Raw genomic sequence first — 16,122 nt, 5'->3', positions numbered from 1 at the left:
AGAGGTTAGACTGGTTCCCAAAGGTTTTTTAAACCTTGCATTCATCTTTATGAATGGGGTCGTGTTGTTTTTCCATGCCAGGAGAAAAGGCAAACTTCTGAACATAAGGCTTCAGAAATGCCAGGTCTCCATGTCATCCTCTCTTTAGTTAGCTAGACCCAGCTCTGTATCGAAGAGCCCAACTAGCCCACTTTAAATGGTTGTTCCTCAACTGAATTAGTAACATTAATTGGTTTCAAACAGCATAGGTTTGGGATCCTCAGGCCCAGCATGTATGAGAATATGTACCTTGGACAATCTCTTGGTGACTAATAAATACCACCAGCTATGTTTTAAACTCAGTTAAAAAAAAAAAAAAAACCAAACTCTGGGAAACATTTGTGTGTACTTTTGGATTTTTTGTCAAATCCAATTTTGGACCTTAAGTGTTAGAACTGTAAAAGCATCTTCCTAGTCTGTCATATTATGTGGTAACTTTATATTGTATACAGCAAATATATTTGAGCATTTAGTAATAGCACAAACTTCAATCTCCACTTTTATAGAGTCTCCTTTATCAGCTTTTTTTTCCTTCTGGCTTTTAAGGCATACTAACAGGAGCTGCAGAATGAGGAAGTGATACAGCATCAGCTTCTGGCTTATTGAAAAGCAAGTGATTTTAACTTCAGAAGTAATTGGTAGGTTTCTTTCTTGGTTGGCCTGAGTGAAAGGAAGTGTAATTTCAGGATCTGAAGACAGGTTCCAGTACCAAGATTCTTTTTTATTAAAGGAAAGAAAAAAATTGGAGAAAAAAAAAAAAAAAATACTGATAGATCTGAGGCAGCCCACAGCATAAGAGCTGCCAGTGTCTGAATGGAGACTAAGTGTTGCTTATGTTTAAAGTGCAAATTAATTTCCTCTCTAGAGAAATGAAGTAGCTCAAAGCTATGAAAATCTCATACGTGAACAAGGACAAGGACTATTAAAGAAACTGCCAGTTAAGACAGCTGATGGAATAAATGCAGCAGAGGAAGAAGATTGAAATTTATGGTGACTAGGCAAAATAGATCAATGGAAACAAAATACATCTGGAATTTCCCAACCTACAATAGGAAATGAAGAGAAATAGCCTGAAAACCATCCAAAGAAAAAAATACTACTCTTTTTTGAAGAAGAAGAAAAAAGGAAAAGAAAAGACAAAAATTAATCCAACTGGATAATCCATTGAAAGGAAAGCAGTCCAATACATCTGCATTCTATACTCTACATTCCCAGGCTGCCCAGGGAAGTGGTTGAGTCCCCATCCCTGGAGGTATTTAAAAGACGGGTAGATGAGGCCCTTAGGGACATGGTTTAGTGGGCATGGTGGTGTTGGATCAACGGTTGGACTCGATGATCTTAGAGGTCTTTTCCAACCTTAATGATTCTATGATTCTATCTCTAACCCAAATAAAGATATTAGCATCGTTTCTACTGTCTTGGATAGCAGTACAAAGAAGGAGGGAAGGCAAAGCATATTTTGAGGCAGCTATGTTGTCACCCAAAAAGGTATTATTCACAGTATCCAATTTTAAGCAGCTAGCTTGCTGCCTACATTACTCAGCTGATATCTTCAGGTTGCTTCCAGGGACCATGAAGAGACAAAGATACGGAGACAGTTGACAGCCTCTAACCTGTGTCCTGCTCCCAGTCACTCTGGGGAAGAGACGCTAAAAGCTGAGATGGACTAGTCAGCTACATGAAAATGGGAAATAGGAATACCTCCCCCTCCCATGCCATGCCATTTCTGAGGGAAAATATAAAGAAATAGCTGGCATAAGTCTTCTGCCATTTGAACTAGAATTATCTCCAGGAGCTTTTCCTTGTCAACAAAGACACTCTCTCGGTTAGTTAGAGACTCCTGTATTATAGCTCTGTAATGCAGGCACCTTTCAATTTGCTGGTACGGTCTAGTATTTCAGGAAGAAACACAGACTCTTCAAAAATGCAGTAATTTACATTGTTGGACACACGTACTGATGGCCACTGTTTTCAATGTTTTGTGGTGAATTGATGCAGGGATGATGTCAAAATCAAACTATGTAAAAAATAAAAGACTTCTCAGTGGTTCTAGCTAAACTCTAGTGGTTCCCTGAAACTAAAATGTGCATCTGGTGCTACACTCCTTCAAAGAAGTTTATGCAAAGTGACTGTTACCTTGAAACATTTCTTTCTCTACCCTGCTCTATTTGACAGGAATTTTACTGATTTTGTGAAAGGTGGATGTACAAAATCTTATCAGACCATCCTTCGGAGTAGCAGAAACTCTTGGGGAATGTACTCATTTGTTTCTTCTGACTTGGGTTCACTGCATAAGCAGAAAAGCCAGGTGGGGGGAGCCAGCCCCACTATTTTTACTGCTATCATCTGTTTTGCAAGTCTAAGCTTCTCCATTTCTTCCAAATTAAAAATTTTATCGATAAATTCTGGATGACCGAAAGAGAGTTTTGGCAGAGTTTCTATTTGACAAAATTTTGTTAAAAAAAAAATACTCTCCAAACCTCTAGAGGGGTGTCTCTGGTCTCCAAATGCTCTGGCTGTAAAAACACTTCGGAGCTGGTACACGGGAGGGCGCATCTATCCTACAATTGCAAAGAGCCAGAAGCTGCACTCTTAGCAATCAGCCTCTGAGCAGTAACCCTTTATTTCTGAGCATACAAAAGAAGACTTTAGCAATCAAGTCTCTAGCTATAACATAAGAATAGTAAAAATAACTTCAGTCCAAAAGCTTATGCCATACAGGGATAGTACAGACAAGCCAGTCTTCAGAAATTACTCGCTTTCCTTCAGTATTAGGGTCAGTCAAAAGAAATTTGCTTAACCTGCCATGATGCTGTCTTCAGAACCAGGAAAATCCAGTATGTTGTTTCTGTTGCTGTTTGGGGACTGTTCAGATCTTACTTACAGAAGCAAATCTGGCAAAATGTGGCCTTTAGTGTACATCACGCTATGCTTTGGCATATGGGCTGAAACCCTGTATAGAAAACAGCATACTGAAAACATCGACCGTATGGTAAAATTAGTGAAATACCAGCAGCAGTAAGACCAGAATGACATAATTCTGTGTACTAGTACTGTGTCTCATTTAAGTTGTATATTACTGGATGTCCCAGTCAGAATTAGGGGACTCTGTGTGAGGTATTCAGCAATCACTTTGCCTTGAGCAAACAAAGCTGGGAAAACAAGAAACACTGGGATTTAAATATCCCAGCTTAAAGCAACAAACAGCACAAAGCAGAGACTCATAACTTGTTGTAAATGCCTCTGATCGTGGGATTTATCGCTTTCTCACCTGTACTCTCCTAATCTAGCTACTTAGCCTCTGCAAGCTCATTCAGCGAGTGACTATCTGAAACCTTCAGCTGTTCACCTTGAATAATACCACAGGGCCAGATTTTGTCTCTGCAGCTTGGTTCAATATTGAAACGGAAGGAGACAAAAAGAGCATGTGCATAGTGTAGGGATGAATCCCAATTAAAGTTTCTGTGGTTTCTTGATTACAAAGACAGATACTGGCCAATGGTATCATGAAGGAGAAAAGCAAAGTCACGCTCCTGCCTCATTTTTTGCACAAGGCAAGACTGTGCCCCTGCTGCAGTGGGGAGACCATGCCAAAGTCCTTAGAGAGACACGACTGACCCCTAAATGTTTAACTGTGGCGCTTATGTCACCTTTTTGAGTTTGAACTTACCTGTTCTTAGGCAAGACAATCGCTTCCCATGGCAAAAATTTCCAAGCAGTTCTTTCTCAGCCTCTGAAATCCGTGGAGCTCTGGAGCTGCATTATTGCATATCAGCACAGTGTGGTCTAGTACTTGGGCATTGATCCTAGCAACTATGGCAGTGCTTCTCCCAATAAACCAGAGCAATCAACTAAAATGGCAGCAAAGACATGCAAAACCTCCTGAAACAAACTGACACGTGAAGAAATGCAACCGGATACCAGTAAGGCCCCAGGTATGTTAAAATCTGCAAACTAATTGTTTCCTTAATGGGATAATGCTTCTGAAGACTGCTGTTTGGAAATGCAATGGCCTGGAAAATGGAGGTCAATAAAACAACAAAAGGACAACCAGCATAGCTGAAAGAGGAGAGCATTTGATGGAAATAATTTAATCGCCAAACTCATTCCTTATCTGTTAAGTAGGGAATGCCGGTTGGGAATGCAGTGGAGCATGTTAAGTCTTACAGCTGAAGTCCTAACAATGTAGTTAGTCGTGCTTTGGTGTAGCAACACATATCCTTTGGGGTGGAGCAACTCCTTTTATGTTGTTTTTCTCTAAAAAATATTAAAATGGCTAGAACCAGTAACAATAGCTGATTTGTTGTTGTTGTTGTTGTTGTGGCCAGGATTATTCTGTATGTATGATACACTACCTTCATATTTTACTTTCTTACCAAGTTACCCTGTATACTGTGTACTTTATACCAAGTCTGCCATAATGACTCTGGTCTGAAAGGTGATGACAGTCTCTTTGTGAATTCCCGCACATTGCCGCTGAACTCCTCAATTGCCCAACACAATGACACTCTATTAAAGTGAAGTTTAAGACACTCAGATGAAAGATCATCCCTTACAAAAATTCCTCCAGCCATAACTTGTCACTGAGTCCTCTTCCTCTGCTGCAGTTTATCCTGGCCTAGAAACTGCTTAGGTGGTAGCAGTTTGCTACCTCATACCATCATGATATATAGTATAATGTCATGTAATGCAGACCAGTTTTTCCAGAAAATCAGGAAACATTGCTACATAACACGGTCAAATATAGTCGGCCTTATGAGAAGTCTCAAAGAAATAGTATAGCATCCAATGCAAAAAAAGGCAGTGGGACAATAAAATAGCAGAAAACTATGTTGCTCATTGACTGGTACAGTCTGTAGGCAGACAACCTAATGTTACCTGGGATTTTTGAGCCACAGCCCTTCCTACTGTTAGTTCTTCTGTGCTTTTACATGTTTTCCATAGATACTTTTTTCAAAAGATCCACTTTGAATTTGTTTATAGCACTTAATCTTTCAGAAATATACAGTTAAAATTGAGCTAGGAAGTACAGCTGCAGCTGTCCCTCCCAGATAAGGAATGGGAGTATTCACCTTTTTGTTTGCGGCAGAGAAAGGCTGGAGACCAGCCAGTGTTAAGCTATATCAATGTTGTAAGGTAGACTCTGAGGATACTGAGCAGTATCACAAGTTTGGACAAAGTGGGTCAAGCAAAATGACCTGCACAGATTAAGACAAGGATGTAAAGAGAGGAGAAAACATAACCATCAGATATGTAGCTAATCAGGCTCGTGAGATATGAGGAATCCAAAGAATCAAGAGTAAACAGTCAATAAATAATAAGATGCCATGCTTCAGGGTTAAGAATGTTGCTGATTTAATACGATGTGATTTAACTGCATGTGTTTTCTGTTAACACACCCTTTCCAGCACAGTCTGGGAAATCTGATCGTCGTTTAGGTTTTCATGTTCTCTGCCAAATGATGCAAATACTATGTGTATGGAGAAATGCACTGGAATGTGTAATACAAGCAGAAGGAAGATCTATACCAAAAGGTAAGCTGAATAACAAAAAAGCAAGATACGATCAAACTGTAATGGAATTTTTTTCCGTTCTCTTATTAATATATTTTCTCAGCTTTGATGTAGCAAATCACCTTCAAACGCAGGATGAATCTTGAAAGATGTGGCTCTGTCAGAGCTGATGCTGTTCACTAATGATTTGCTGCTACTCTCTATTGGAGAGTACTCTCATTAAACCTATAAGTCCTCTTTCGCTCAGGATGGCAACCTGGGGAAGAGGAAACACAAAACACCTTAGTTTGTAAAAAGAGGTCTCTCTCTCTCTTACCCCAAAGGGGCAAATGTGTATCTATGGGGTTGCAAAGCAGCTTGTGATATCTGCTGAGAGGCATCCTGGTGTGCTTCCACGGCAGCTTAAGGCAATTTAGGACTAGGTAACTGTAACCTGCACTTTCCCTGGGGACCAAGGCTGCACACCTCCGTCCCCTCTCTTGCATTAGCCCTGGCTTCTCTCTGACTTCACGCGGATCCTGTTTAGGGAACTGACCTGGCTGAAAGCTAATTATTTTATTTCATGGTAAGTTTTCAGTTTTTACAGCTCCCTGAACCATTTCACTATGCAATCAAATGAGTGCCTGTGCCAAAGTCACAGAGGAGAAGAGTGTAAAAAACTGGAAATGGGCAGGATAGTGGGACCAGAGCAACCTTGACTTAGATTAGCTTAAGACACATGCTGACAGTCCTCTCCTGAGGGCTCTGAGTGGGAGAGGTGACAGAAACCTGATCTTCTGCCAGCTGCTAGCTAACCTATGCTCACATTTTGAGAGTGCGTTCAGACCTTTTTCTTTCTTTTTTCTCTACTGCTTTGTTCACACAGCTTAAAGAAAAGTGTTATTTCTTCTAGGCAGGCTATCTTTATCTGCTTGGTGTTTGCCACTGGTCAGAAGAGAAGAAAAGCAGTGCTGCTGTTCTGTTGGACCTGTGGAAAGGGCACAGCCAGTACGTGGGCAATGAAGGTCTGCCCTCTCCATGCAGCAGGCAACAAAGATGGTCAATATTCCCAGCATTTATTCTTCAAACTCTAATTTACAGAGAGCAACATACATACTAATCTTCACTTGATGAAAATCATCAGTTTTGCACAAGAGGACAGCAGAGATTATTTACAAGGTACTTTAAGGATGCTCATCTCCCCTCAGCCCTGCTCTTCCTGGTCTTTAGAGTGGCCTTTCTCTGCCTGCTCCCCCCTCATTTGCTGTTTGTTGGCACTTTGCTTTTCCAACTAGGATAATGCTTGCATGCTTTCTCTTTTTACTTATATGTAAATGTTTTTGTCTTTAGACTTTCAAAACGTGTTCTAAATGAATATTTTTCAAGTCCTGGCTTGTGTGCTCATTTAAGCAGAGCCTCATAAAACATTCTCTCTCTTTGGTTTGCATATCTTGTATTAAAAATCTTGTTTAAAAATTCACACCATAATTCTTGCTCCTTGCTTCCAAAGCCAGTGGATAAATCCTGCTACAAACATGGACTTTGTTATATGACAGTACATTCATTATGTATAATTACAAAGCACATGAGATGTTATTCAATGTTGTTAGCTTGGCTACACTGGAATTCCAGCACACATCTGTACACAATTTATAGTTGCTTATAACATATGCTAGCACACAGTGTGTGAACAGCTAGAATTTAAACTCAGATCCTGCATGAGGCTTTTTACGAATCTACTCACAGCTGCTGCCAGTATTGCTCCGTCTTGGAAAACAGGAACATTGGAATTCTACTCAAGGAAAAGTGAAGACGGGGCATGAATGCCAAGGCTCTAGGAAAGGGACAGAGATTCAGCTGACTTTAAAATAACTCTCTTGTTCTTCAAATAAGGATATAGAGAACTGTGGGTAGCTTTTAGGAGTTATTTCTGAACATTCAATTTTAATATTTTTTTAAAAGAGAAGAGATTAATGATTGCCTGACAAAACAGGAAATAAACTCTCAAAGCTCTCAAATTATACCATAAGTTAAAATTGCAATGCCTATATTGGACTGACATGGAGCCTCTCAGAATATGTTCAGGGGTCTTATATTAACATTAAGCAGCTGTTGAGATCTTGTCTTTAATAATGCACAATGTTATTATTCTGAAGAGTACCAGCACTGACATCTCCAAGCTCATATTAGAAGAAAAGCAGACTACTTTCATTGTATTATTCACTATTTCGCATGTCAGCACTGCCACTTTAGCTTTCAGGCTCTGGAGACAGGCTACATTTACTTCAGTGTCTTATGCTCTGCAGTAAAAACTTTCAGGCAACACTGAATGCTATTTAAAAAGTAACCCTTCAGCTCTTCTAAATGTCATGAATTAAAGTACTTTATTTCACCTAAACAGACTGTAAATATCATTTTTCAGTAGCAAACAATGCAGGTGTCTGTACCTTGTGAAAACCAAACACTATAATTTCCCAGTGTGCGTGACTGAAAGTTTTTCTTGTCTCAACTACTTCATACAGCTTGGCTACAGATTTGCTGTCTTCCATGCCTTGAGTTAGCTGCATCACTTATACCCGTGTGTGGTTTGAAAGGTGCTTCCCAGAAAACCCAACCTTTGAGTGTCTGCTTTCAGAGTCCAGGAAATTTAACAGCCATCCTGCTGTCATTTTTTGATATTTTGAAAAACTATATTCAGAACTGTGACAAGAACCTCAAGCGAAAAGGTTAAAAATGTGCCACTGAAATATTGCAATGTTTCATTCTGGCAATGTGAAAGCACGTAGCTTTCAAATCAAAGTATTCCTAGTTACCTACAAAAGCTCCACTTGATTGTCTTCAAAGTCAACCTTTAAAGTCAAGCTTGTAGGAGAGAGGATGATATGAGGATCCCCAAATTCATTGTCATCTCAGAGGTGGTTACCATCCTATCTAAACTGACCATTGGTAATAAACTGCATGTATCAGTCTGGTTGTGACATCCTATTAAATATGATTAACAAGTTGGATGTATACATAGAGCTTGAAGTTTTCATGTGAAAAAGTTTATTTCTGCCTTTGCATAACATCCCTGGAAAAGTCCTTATGATAAGTTAACACTTCATTAAGGCTTAGCCAAGCATGGTTGCTTCTGGTCAGCAATGGCCAGCTGAGAGTGGCACTAGGCTTTACCTGTGCAAAGTGGTTGTAACAGGCAATGATTTTGTGTAAGGGAGGTAGATATATTTCTGCTTGAGGTAATAAACTATAAATCAAGGAGAGTTCTGAATTTGAGTTACACCCAAAGGTGGAGCTGGGTTGTAAAAGAAACCAGGACTCCCTAAATCCCCATCCTCTTCCAAGAGTACAAATGGAGGACATGAGGTTGGATGAAAGTGTCCTCAACAGAAGGACTGGGAGTGGCTGGCAACTTCTCAGCTGGACCATGCCGACGGAGCAGCCACGTGTGAGGCATGCTTCGTTTCCCTTCATTTCTGTCCAACTGTTCCCACAAACAGCGGAGTTGCTCTGCTTGATTTGGTATATGGATTTGCTTTTGGCTTTTCCTACCCTTTCCTAAGAGTAGTTTCAGAGTAACTGGCAAAACTGCAGGGCTCCATCATTTTTGGGTGGTGATCCTAAGGACAGGAGTGCGGGCTCCTCCTCAGCTGACCTGAACCCCTGCACTTATTCCCAGCAGTGAAGTGCAGAGGTCCAAGAGAAAGAATGGTCCTTCAGTGGCCAACACTAGTCAGGAGAAACATCTGCCATGCAAAGGGAAAGCAGGAAGGATGAAAGAACAAGGGGTGTCAGTGCTGCTAGGAACTGGCATCGCACTGAGCTAATAGGCTGTCCTGTGTGGCCCAGGTGGGACCTGACACCTGGGCTGCTCAGCCAGGGGATCCCCATCATTCCTGCCTCCCCAGGTCATGTGCTTCAAATGGTGTGTAGGGACTGATGGCTGGGGTACAGCCCCGATGAGTCTGTCCTGCTGGAGGCTGCAGATAAGCTGGCTGAATCCCACAAATATTCCAGTGGAATCCAGTCTGACTGACAAGGGCCTATGGGGTCCTTGCTTCTGCTCAGTGGAAAGAATCATTGATATTGACTTGTTTGCCCAAGGAATTTTGCTTCCGTTTTCTGAATGTTTTCTGACACAAATTTTTTGTAACAGAAAATTATCAACAGGCTATATAGAGTGCCAAAGTTACGCTCACCCATTGATCTACTGCCCGATGATGTCAGAGTGGGTCGGTATGACCGTCTTATTTGATCTGCTTTAAATAGATGCTTCTAGCCTCACCTCAAAGGCCCTACAACTTCCCTGTAACTTCTGGTTCAGTCAGAAGTTGAAATTCAAATGCTTCAAGTCATGGAAAATTATATTTTCTTTTTTCTTTTCTTCTTTTCCATTGCTCTAGCAATCAGAAGTATGATTTAGGATTTATTATGACCCTGTTTGTCATGCACCAGGAAGAACTTAGCCCATGGATCTCAGCACTGTGAAATGAATTCAATTTTATAGCTGATGTGTCTGAGAAACAGCTATATGTGACATTATGTTTGTAGTTATAGAAATCACCAAAATAGTGAACTCTTTTGTTAATGCACTGTATTACGTATTTTTATTCCCTCCACTTTATGAAGCGGATCCACTGGTTAGTGATGGCTGTCATCAATGAGTGCCTCAGAATTTGTATGTTAAACAAAATGCCACTCATGGAAGGACAAAAGCAGCAACCTCCAGCTTCACAAAATCTCTGCCTGCTTTTTCCAGCTGTGCTGAAAACCCTTTTCCCATTTAAGCTAGCACTTGAACTGGTGTTCATCACCAGTAGAGAAGGACTCATTTGGAGGTAACACATCTTCTTTCTAAAAGATTTGCTAGCTTAATTTTCAGAAGTACTGTGCTTTTCTGGTTTCTTCTGATGATAATGCGGGCTGCATTTGTTCTGACACTGAGAGAATCGAAATGTCCTGAATAAAAGCACCTGTGCTGAATGACAGAATTACATCCAAATCCAATCGAAATCAATGGCAGCCTTTCCACAGACCTCCAAGAGAGTTGGACTAGATGTGTTTGTGATCGTAATTTATCTTCACTCCACGGTTCCTCAGAGCACATATGTTTATTCATAGCCAAACTGATTACAGGTCAAGATGGCTCCACATAAAACTTGACCCTGCATCTGAAAGGAATTAGTTTCTCCTTGGATAGTACTTAAGGTGAATTACAGACTTTCTTCCTTCAGAGTGGACTTGCTTATCTTAAAAAAAAAAAAGTTTCTTTTTTATCTAATCTCAGGACTTGCTCGTATCTCTTTCTTGAACAGTTGCAGTAAATCTTAGCAGGATTATCAGAGTTTTACAGGCTTTTGGAAGCTTTGGATTTGCCTTCATGCTGTTAGGCAGTGCAGGCATGAGAGGATGAATCTGCATCACACCTAAACACCTGCCACTTCAAATCCTGCAGTGACAATAAGGGTGTCCCAGTAGAATCACACAATTACTGCAGCCTACAAAACACATGATTTTTCCTGCAGCCACAAAAAATTAATTCATGTTTTGTCATAGACTTACTGCACCATGCTATGATGCAGACAAAATATGAGAAGGTTGGAGGCTATGACAGAATAAAAATGAATTTGCTCTGAAATTAAGTAGTACTATGATAGGAGACATAAAGATAACTTAAACTAACCTGTTGTCCAAGGAAGAGCATTACGTATTCTTCCATTTGAGTAGAAATGCCTTTGACAGATGGTTCTTAGGGCTCTGGAGGAGAGAAGGGGTGCATTAATGTAGGCATGAACACTTTAAATGGTGAAGACCGGGTAAAACAATAGTTTAGTAGAAAGGTGTTATCAATGAGCTGCAAACGGCACTAATGCTCCAAAGGAATTGCTGTTTCTGCTGTCCTGGAGGAGAATAGGTGGAGGAGTGCTGGGAGTCTGTAGTGACATCAGTGAAGAAGAACGAAATGTCATCTGCACCTCTACATTACTTTCGAGATCTCTAACTAGGTGACAAGGAAACACAGATGCAACAATTCAGTGACAATTTTGGCTGTTATTTGTTTTGATGAATTTGTGCGCTTTAAATAAAAAGCTATTATACATTTTAATTAAGAGGTATGAAGGAGTCATTTGTGAAAAGGTTCAATAATGTAAAAAAAAAAAAAACAACAAAGCAAGGCTCCAATTCCATGCAAACCTTCACAGGATAAAAAGGCCAAGTATGCCTTTTAATTGTAAAGCTATTTGACTTATAATTGCAGATGGATATGTTTTATTAAAAACAGCCTTAAAGAAATACTTTATGCCAAGCTTTAAGAATATGCTAATATTTAATACTAGCAGCTAGGCAAAAAAAGCTTGTTTTTCAGAAGTGTCTCTAGTTATTGCCAGGCAGTAGATAATTCCAGATTCTTGAAATCAAGACCCAAAGAATTTGACCACAATTCAATATTACCTTGAATAACCTCTGACTGCAGCATCATATCCCATTGAAAACAGCTTGAGAACATCACCTGAAAAGAACTTGAGTTTAGGTACCCAGTGTATGGCTTCATGCAGCATCATGAGCCAAACAAAGTGGTTTAAATGTGATGGTAGCCACCGCCACTTCTGTGGTTCCTAGGTATGCACCACTTAATTTGTGCTGGATCTAGCATTCACCAGACCAATCTGTGATCCAATTAAATGTACCCAGGAGAAGAATAAGACCTAAAAAAGTTAAAAAATTACTGGATTAGTGAATTTAAAACATTTCAAATGAAAGCTAGCAGAATGCAGGGAGCAGACAAAAGTGACTAGGATCAGGGAGAAGGAGAAGGAGGAAAGCAAGATGGATGAGTGAAAAAGAAGGAAATCTTCTCCCTCTTGGTGAGCAATCTGAAGCTGCAACAGCTTCAGATATTGATTGGAAGGGGGATACGGAGCCCAAGTGCCTTATCCTTTTACCTGGCTGCTTTACTGTCAGTTCTTGAGATAAAAAGCGTGAATTAACCATTGCAACCTGCATCTACCTTTTTGAGTGACTTTCTAATTTTGCTTTTTTTAAAAAATTCATTTCTCTTTTCACTCTGCAGTCTCTAATTCCTGTGTACAAATGCCACATCATGGAAAAACTTTGGAGCAACAGTTTCCAGAGGTTAGACAACTTAATAAAGATCCTGCTTTTCCTATATGTGAACCAAAGGTTTCCCCCGTCCATCAGTGTATTGCTGGCACCTTAATTTGTACCATAGTGGCATCCTCCAACAGCTTCTTATAGTAGCTGACCAGGGTGGAAGAGAGGACAGATTTCTGAGCCCTCCAGAAGCGAGGGCTCTGCAGGCTAAGACGATGATCATCACACGCTTTTTCAGGGTATATTTTCATGAAGATTTCCTCTTGGGGTGCATGACTTTTCACACCCAGCCTGCAGTTGAGGGCACCCTCAGTCTCACTAATGCAATTGCCTGTTGACCATGATCTAAACCACTTGAGCAACAGGATCAAGGTTAATTATTTTTGAGTGCTAGTTATTGTGGGGTTATTTTTGTTGTTGTTTTTGTGGGTTTTTTTGTTGTTGTTGTGTTTGCTTTTAAAAACACAGCCATTTTACTGGTCCAGTTTAGAATATTTTCCCAACAGATACTTGCACAACTGATGGGTGCAGAAAATTGCAGGAGAATGGACAGAATGGGAACTTCTTATACTGCGTTTGCTGTAGAGACCTGGCATCTAGTCGTTGCCTGAAACTGGATGACCAAGGTGATTGATTACAGCAATGTCATTCCAGTTCCCTCAACCCTTTTCTCACTTTGGGGTCAAAAAGTAGCAGTTGCAGGTCACACGTTTCCATGCGGAGAAAGAATTTTCCATCAATATTGCTGTTGTGGCATCTGCTCTGTGTACTAGATGTTAAGAGGGGGTTTACTGGCCTACATCAAGTTAAAAATGACCTTTGAGGAATATCCTATATAGCTCACTCTACAGGAGTTTAAATAACTGGCTGCAGCTGAAGAGGTTGCTCTGAGCATTGCTTTCTTTACCTATGGTACATCTCATGTCAGTGTACTAGAACAACAACTTTGGATGCTGGGCGTAGGTAGTGAGCTGCCTTGCTGAACCGCTGCTAGATAGGACTGGCTTAGCAGTTGGGTTGGGTCTAGCAGAACAGCATTAATACAACACCATGTCAGCTGCATAGAGGGGGCAGACTAGGGGTGGCGGTGGGGGTGGGGGAAGGTTGTTATTTAGGATGCCATGCACAAAGAAAGCTGTTATTTATCCGTTATCAGGAGTATCCTTTTCTCAAAAATACACAGACATTGAAAATACTTCTGCAAAAATCTGTCAGAAGCATGTTGCGACAGGCTCACTATCTTGGTCTCAATGGAGTTACATTAGCACCTTGTTAAATATTGCATTGATTTTAGAATTGCTGTAATGGCCTATCAGTATTGCAGGGTTCTGAGTGTCTGTATTGATCTCAGGGGCTGGTCTTGCACTGAGTCTAGAGGTTACACAGCAGGGGTTCTTTCAAAGTCGTACTGTAGGATATTTGAAAATACAGGTGCAGGAGTGTGCCCTTTTACTTGCTGAGCATGACTCTTTAGGCATTAATTTGCAACAGGAGTCCGAGACTTTGAGTCATATAAGATGTCATCTTCCTATTTCTTTAATAAGATTTTTTGCTTCTGACAGTGCTTTAGAACATGTTCGTTTACTGTTAATACTTAGAGAGGTGTTCACTTGAAAAATGGATTTGTTATATTAATTATATTTTATTCTCTTTGTTTAGAAGAGGACAGTCAACAGACATGGTAAAACAAGATCTTCTTGTCTCTCCCTTTTCTTTGGCAGGACTTTAATTTTCAATCCAATGAAATACAGTTGAACTCAGCAAACGTTTTGATGGCTGATGCTCTTATTGTTTGGGTAAGTAGCTACCAGTCAGTTAAATGCAGGGAGGCCAAAAGCCAAATTGATTCCTTAATGTGTGCACTCTGGGAAGTCACACTAAATGATCTCAACTTTGCACCACAGATGCTTGAGTGTGCCACTATCAGTGACAAACACATTCAAAATGACCTTGACTATCCAACAGCCGCATCCCATGGCACTAATTCCCTGAATAACAAGTTGACCGCTTCAAATGCAGAGGGCTGGAAAAAAGCTACTGCAAGGAACAAACTTCCCATGTATTTTTCAGTCTTTTTGGCTATTAGGTGCCATTGCTGATCCCTAAGAAAGAGGTTTCTTTGTGTCTGTGAGGAGCATGAGGCTCAGCTCTTTAGACTTCTGAGGTGACTCAAGGTTTTCAGTCCTGAAGCAAATGATCCCTCTTTCAGTGAATAACCAGAGCTAAACAGCAAGAATTACTTTATGGTTTCTAAGAGAGGGAGTAAATATGACTATCAGGTATTCTTTTGGAGGTAGAGATGTGTTTCTATTTAGCAACAAATGACAACTGAAGTGGGGTTTTCAAAGTCCCTGCAGAACCCTGTTCTGTCCCATTCATTCTCAAGCACATCCGTCTGAAGTGCCAGCAGGGCTTGCTGGCACAGGCAGCATGCTTGGATTGCTGGTTATCACTGGATACCAGGTAGCAGATATGGACAACAAGGGAATGACTGAAAAAGACATTCCTTGAATGTTCCAGAACTTATTTACTGCCAAAGACAGAGGGAACACTATAAAGTTCAGACTGGGAAAAAATTATGTGGCCCAGAGGCACAAACGTTACTATTTAACAGCCCCTGAAAAAAAAACCCGGAGACTTCTGAGGCAGCCATAAGAAAAATCATTGTCATGGGGGAAAGATGATGAACAAAATGTGTGTGTGTGTGTGTATTTCTAGTCACTCCTGTTCAAGAAAGGGGATTTCTGTGTTGACTGGGTGCAGGAAAAGGCTAGTAGGATGGAGGAGTGGAAAGTCTGCTTTAGAAGGCGGGAGCTCAGCTTTAACCTAGCAGAAGGGAAGCCGAGAAGAGGTTTTGTCTCTGTAAATTCATCAAATACGTATGAATAGTCCTAGGGCAAACGCTGAACAAACAACAAACACTGAAAAATTGAAATGGCTGCTGAAAAGAACTTCAAATAAGATTAGAGGCTGGAGAACAGGCCTAATAATATCAAGTTTAAAGAGATTGCTATGGTTAGCTTCAAAAAGGACAGAGAGATGACTTGCTCACAGTGTGTAAGTACCTCCCAGGAAAAAATACATTTGGTACCTAAGAGCTCTCTCAAGTAACACAGGAAGATGGTGAGCAACCACTGCCTTGAACCAAAGCTGGAGAAGTTCAGACGGGAAACAGAGCTCAGATCATCATTAGTGGGATTATCTCTTACAGCAAACTATCAAAGAGAGTGCTGAATGGTTCAGCTCCTGAGACTTATCTAGAAGACACAGTTTTAGCCCAAAGCAGTTCTTGCTCCATGCAAATGGATGTTAGGTGAAATTTCACAGACTGAAAGAGGTAAGGTTTGTTGTGACTTTGAGGTCTAAGAACATATCTTACGTCAAAACACAGAACATATGGCTCTGCAGGAAGAAAAACACAGGTAAAAAATCAAAGGCTTACAGGCAAACACATGGGCTCTATCCTCCTCTTCTGAATACA

Source organism: Aptenodytes forsteri, unplaced genomic scaffold, assembly GCF_000699145.1.
Source record: "Aptenodytes forsteri isolate BGI_AS27 unplaced genomic scaffold, ASM69914v1 Scaffold137, whole genome shotgun sequence".
In the NCBI taxonomy this organism is placed as follows: domain Eukaryota; kingdom Metazoa; phylum Chordata; class Aves; order Sphenisciformes; family Spheniscidae; genus Aptenodytes; species Aptenodytes forsteri.
The sequence above is the reverse complement of the archived record's forward strand: the minus strand, read 5'-3'. Positions refer to the sequence as shown.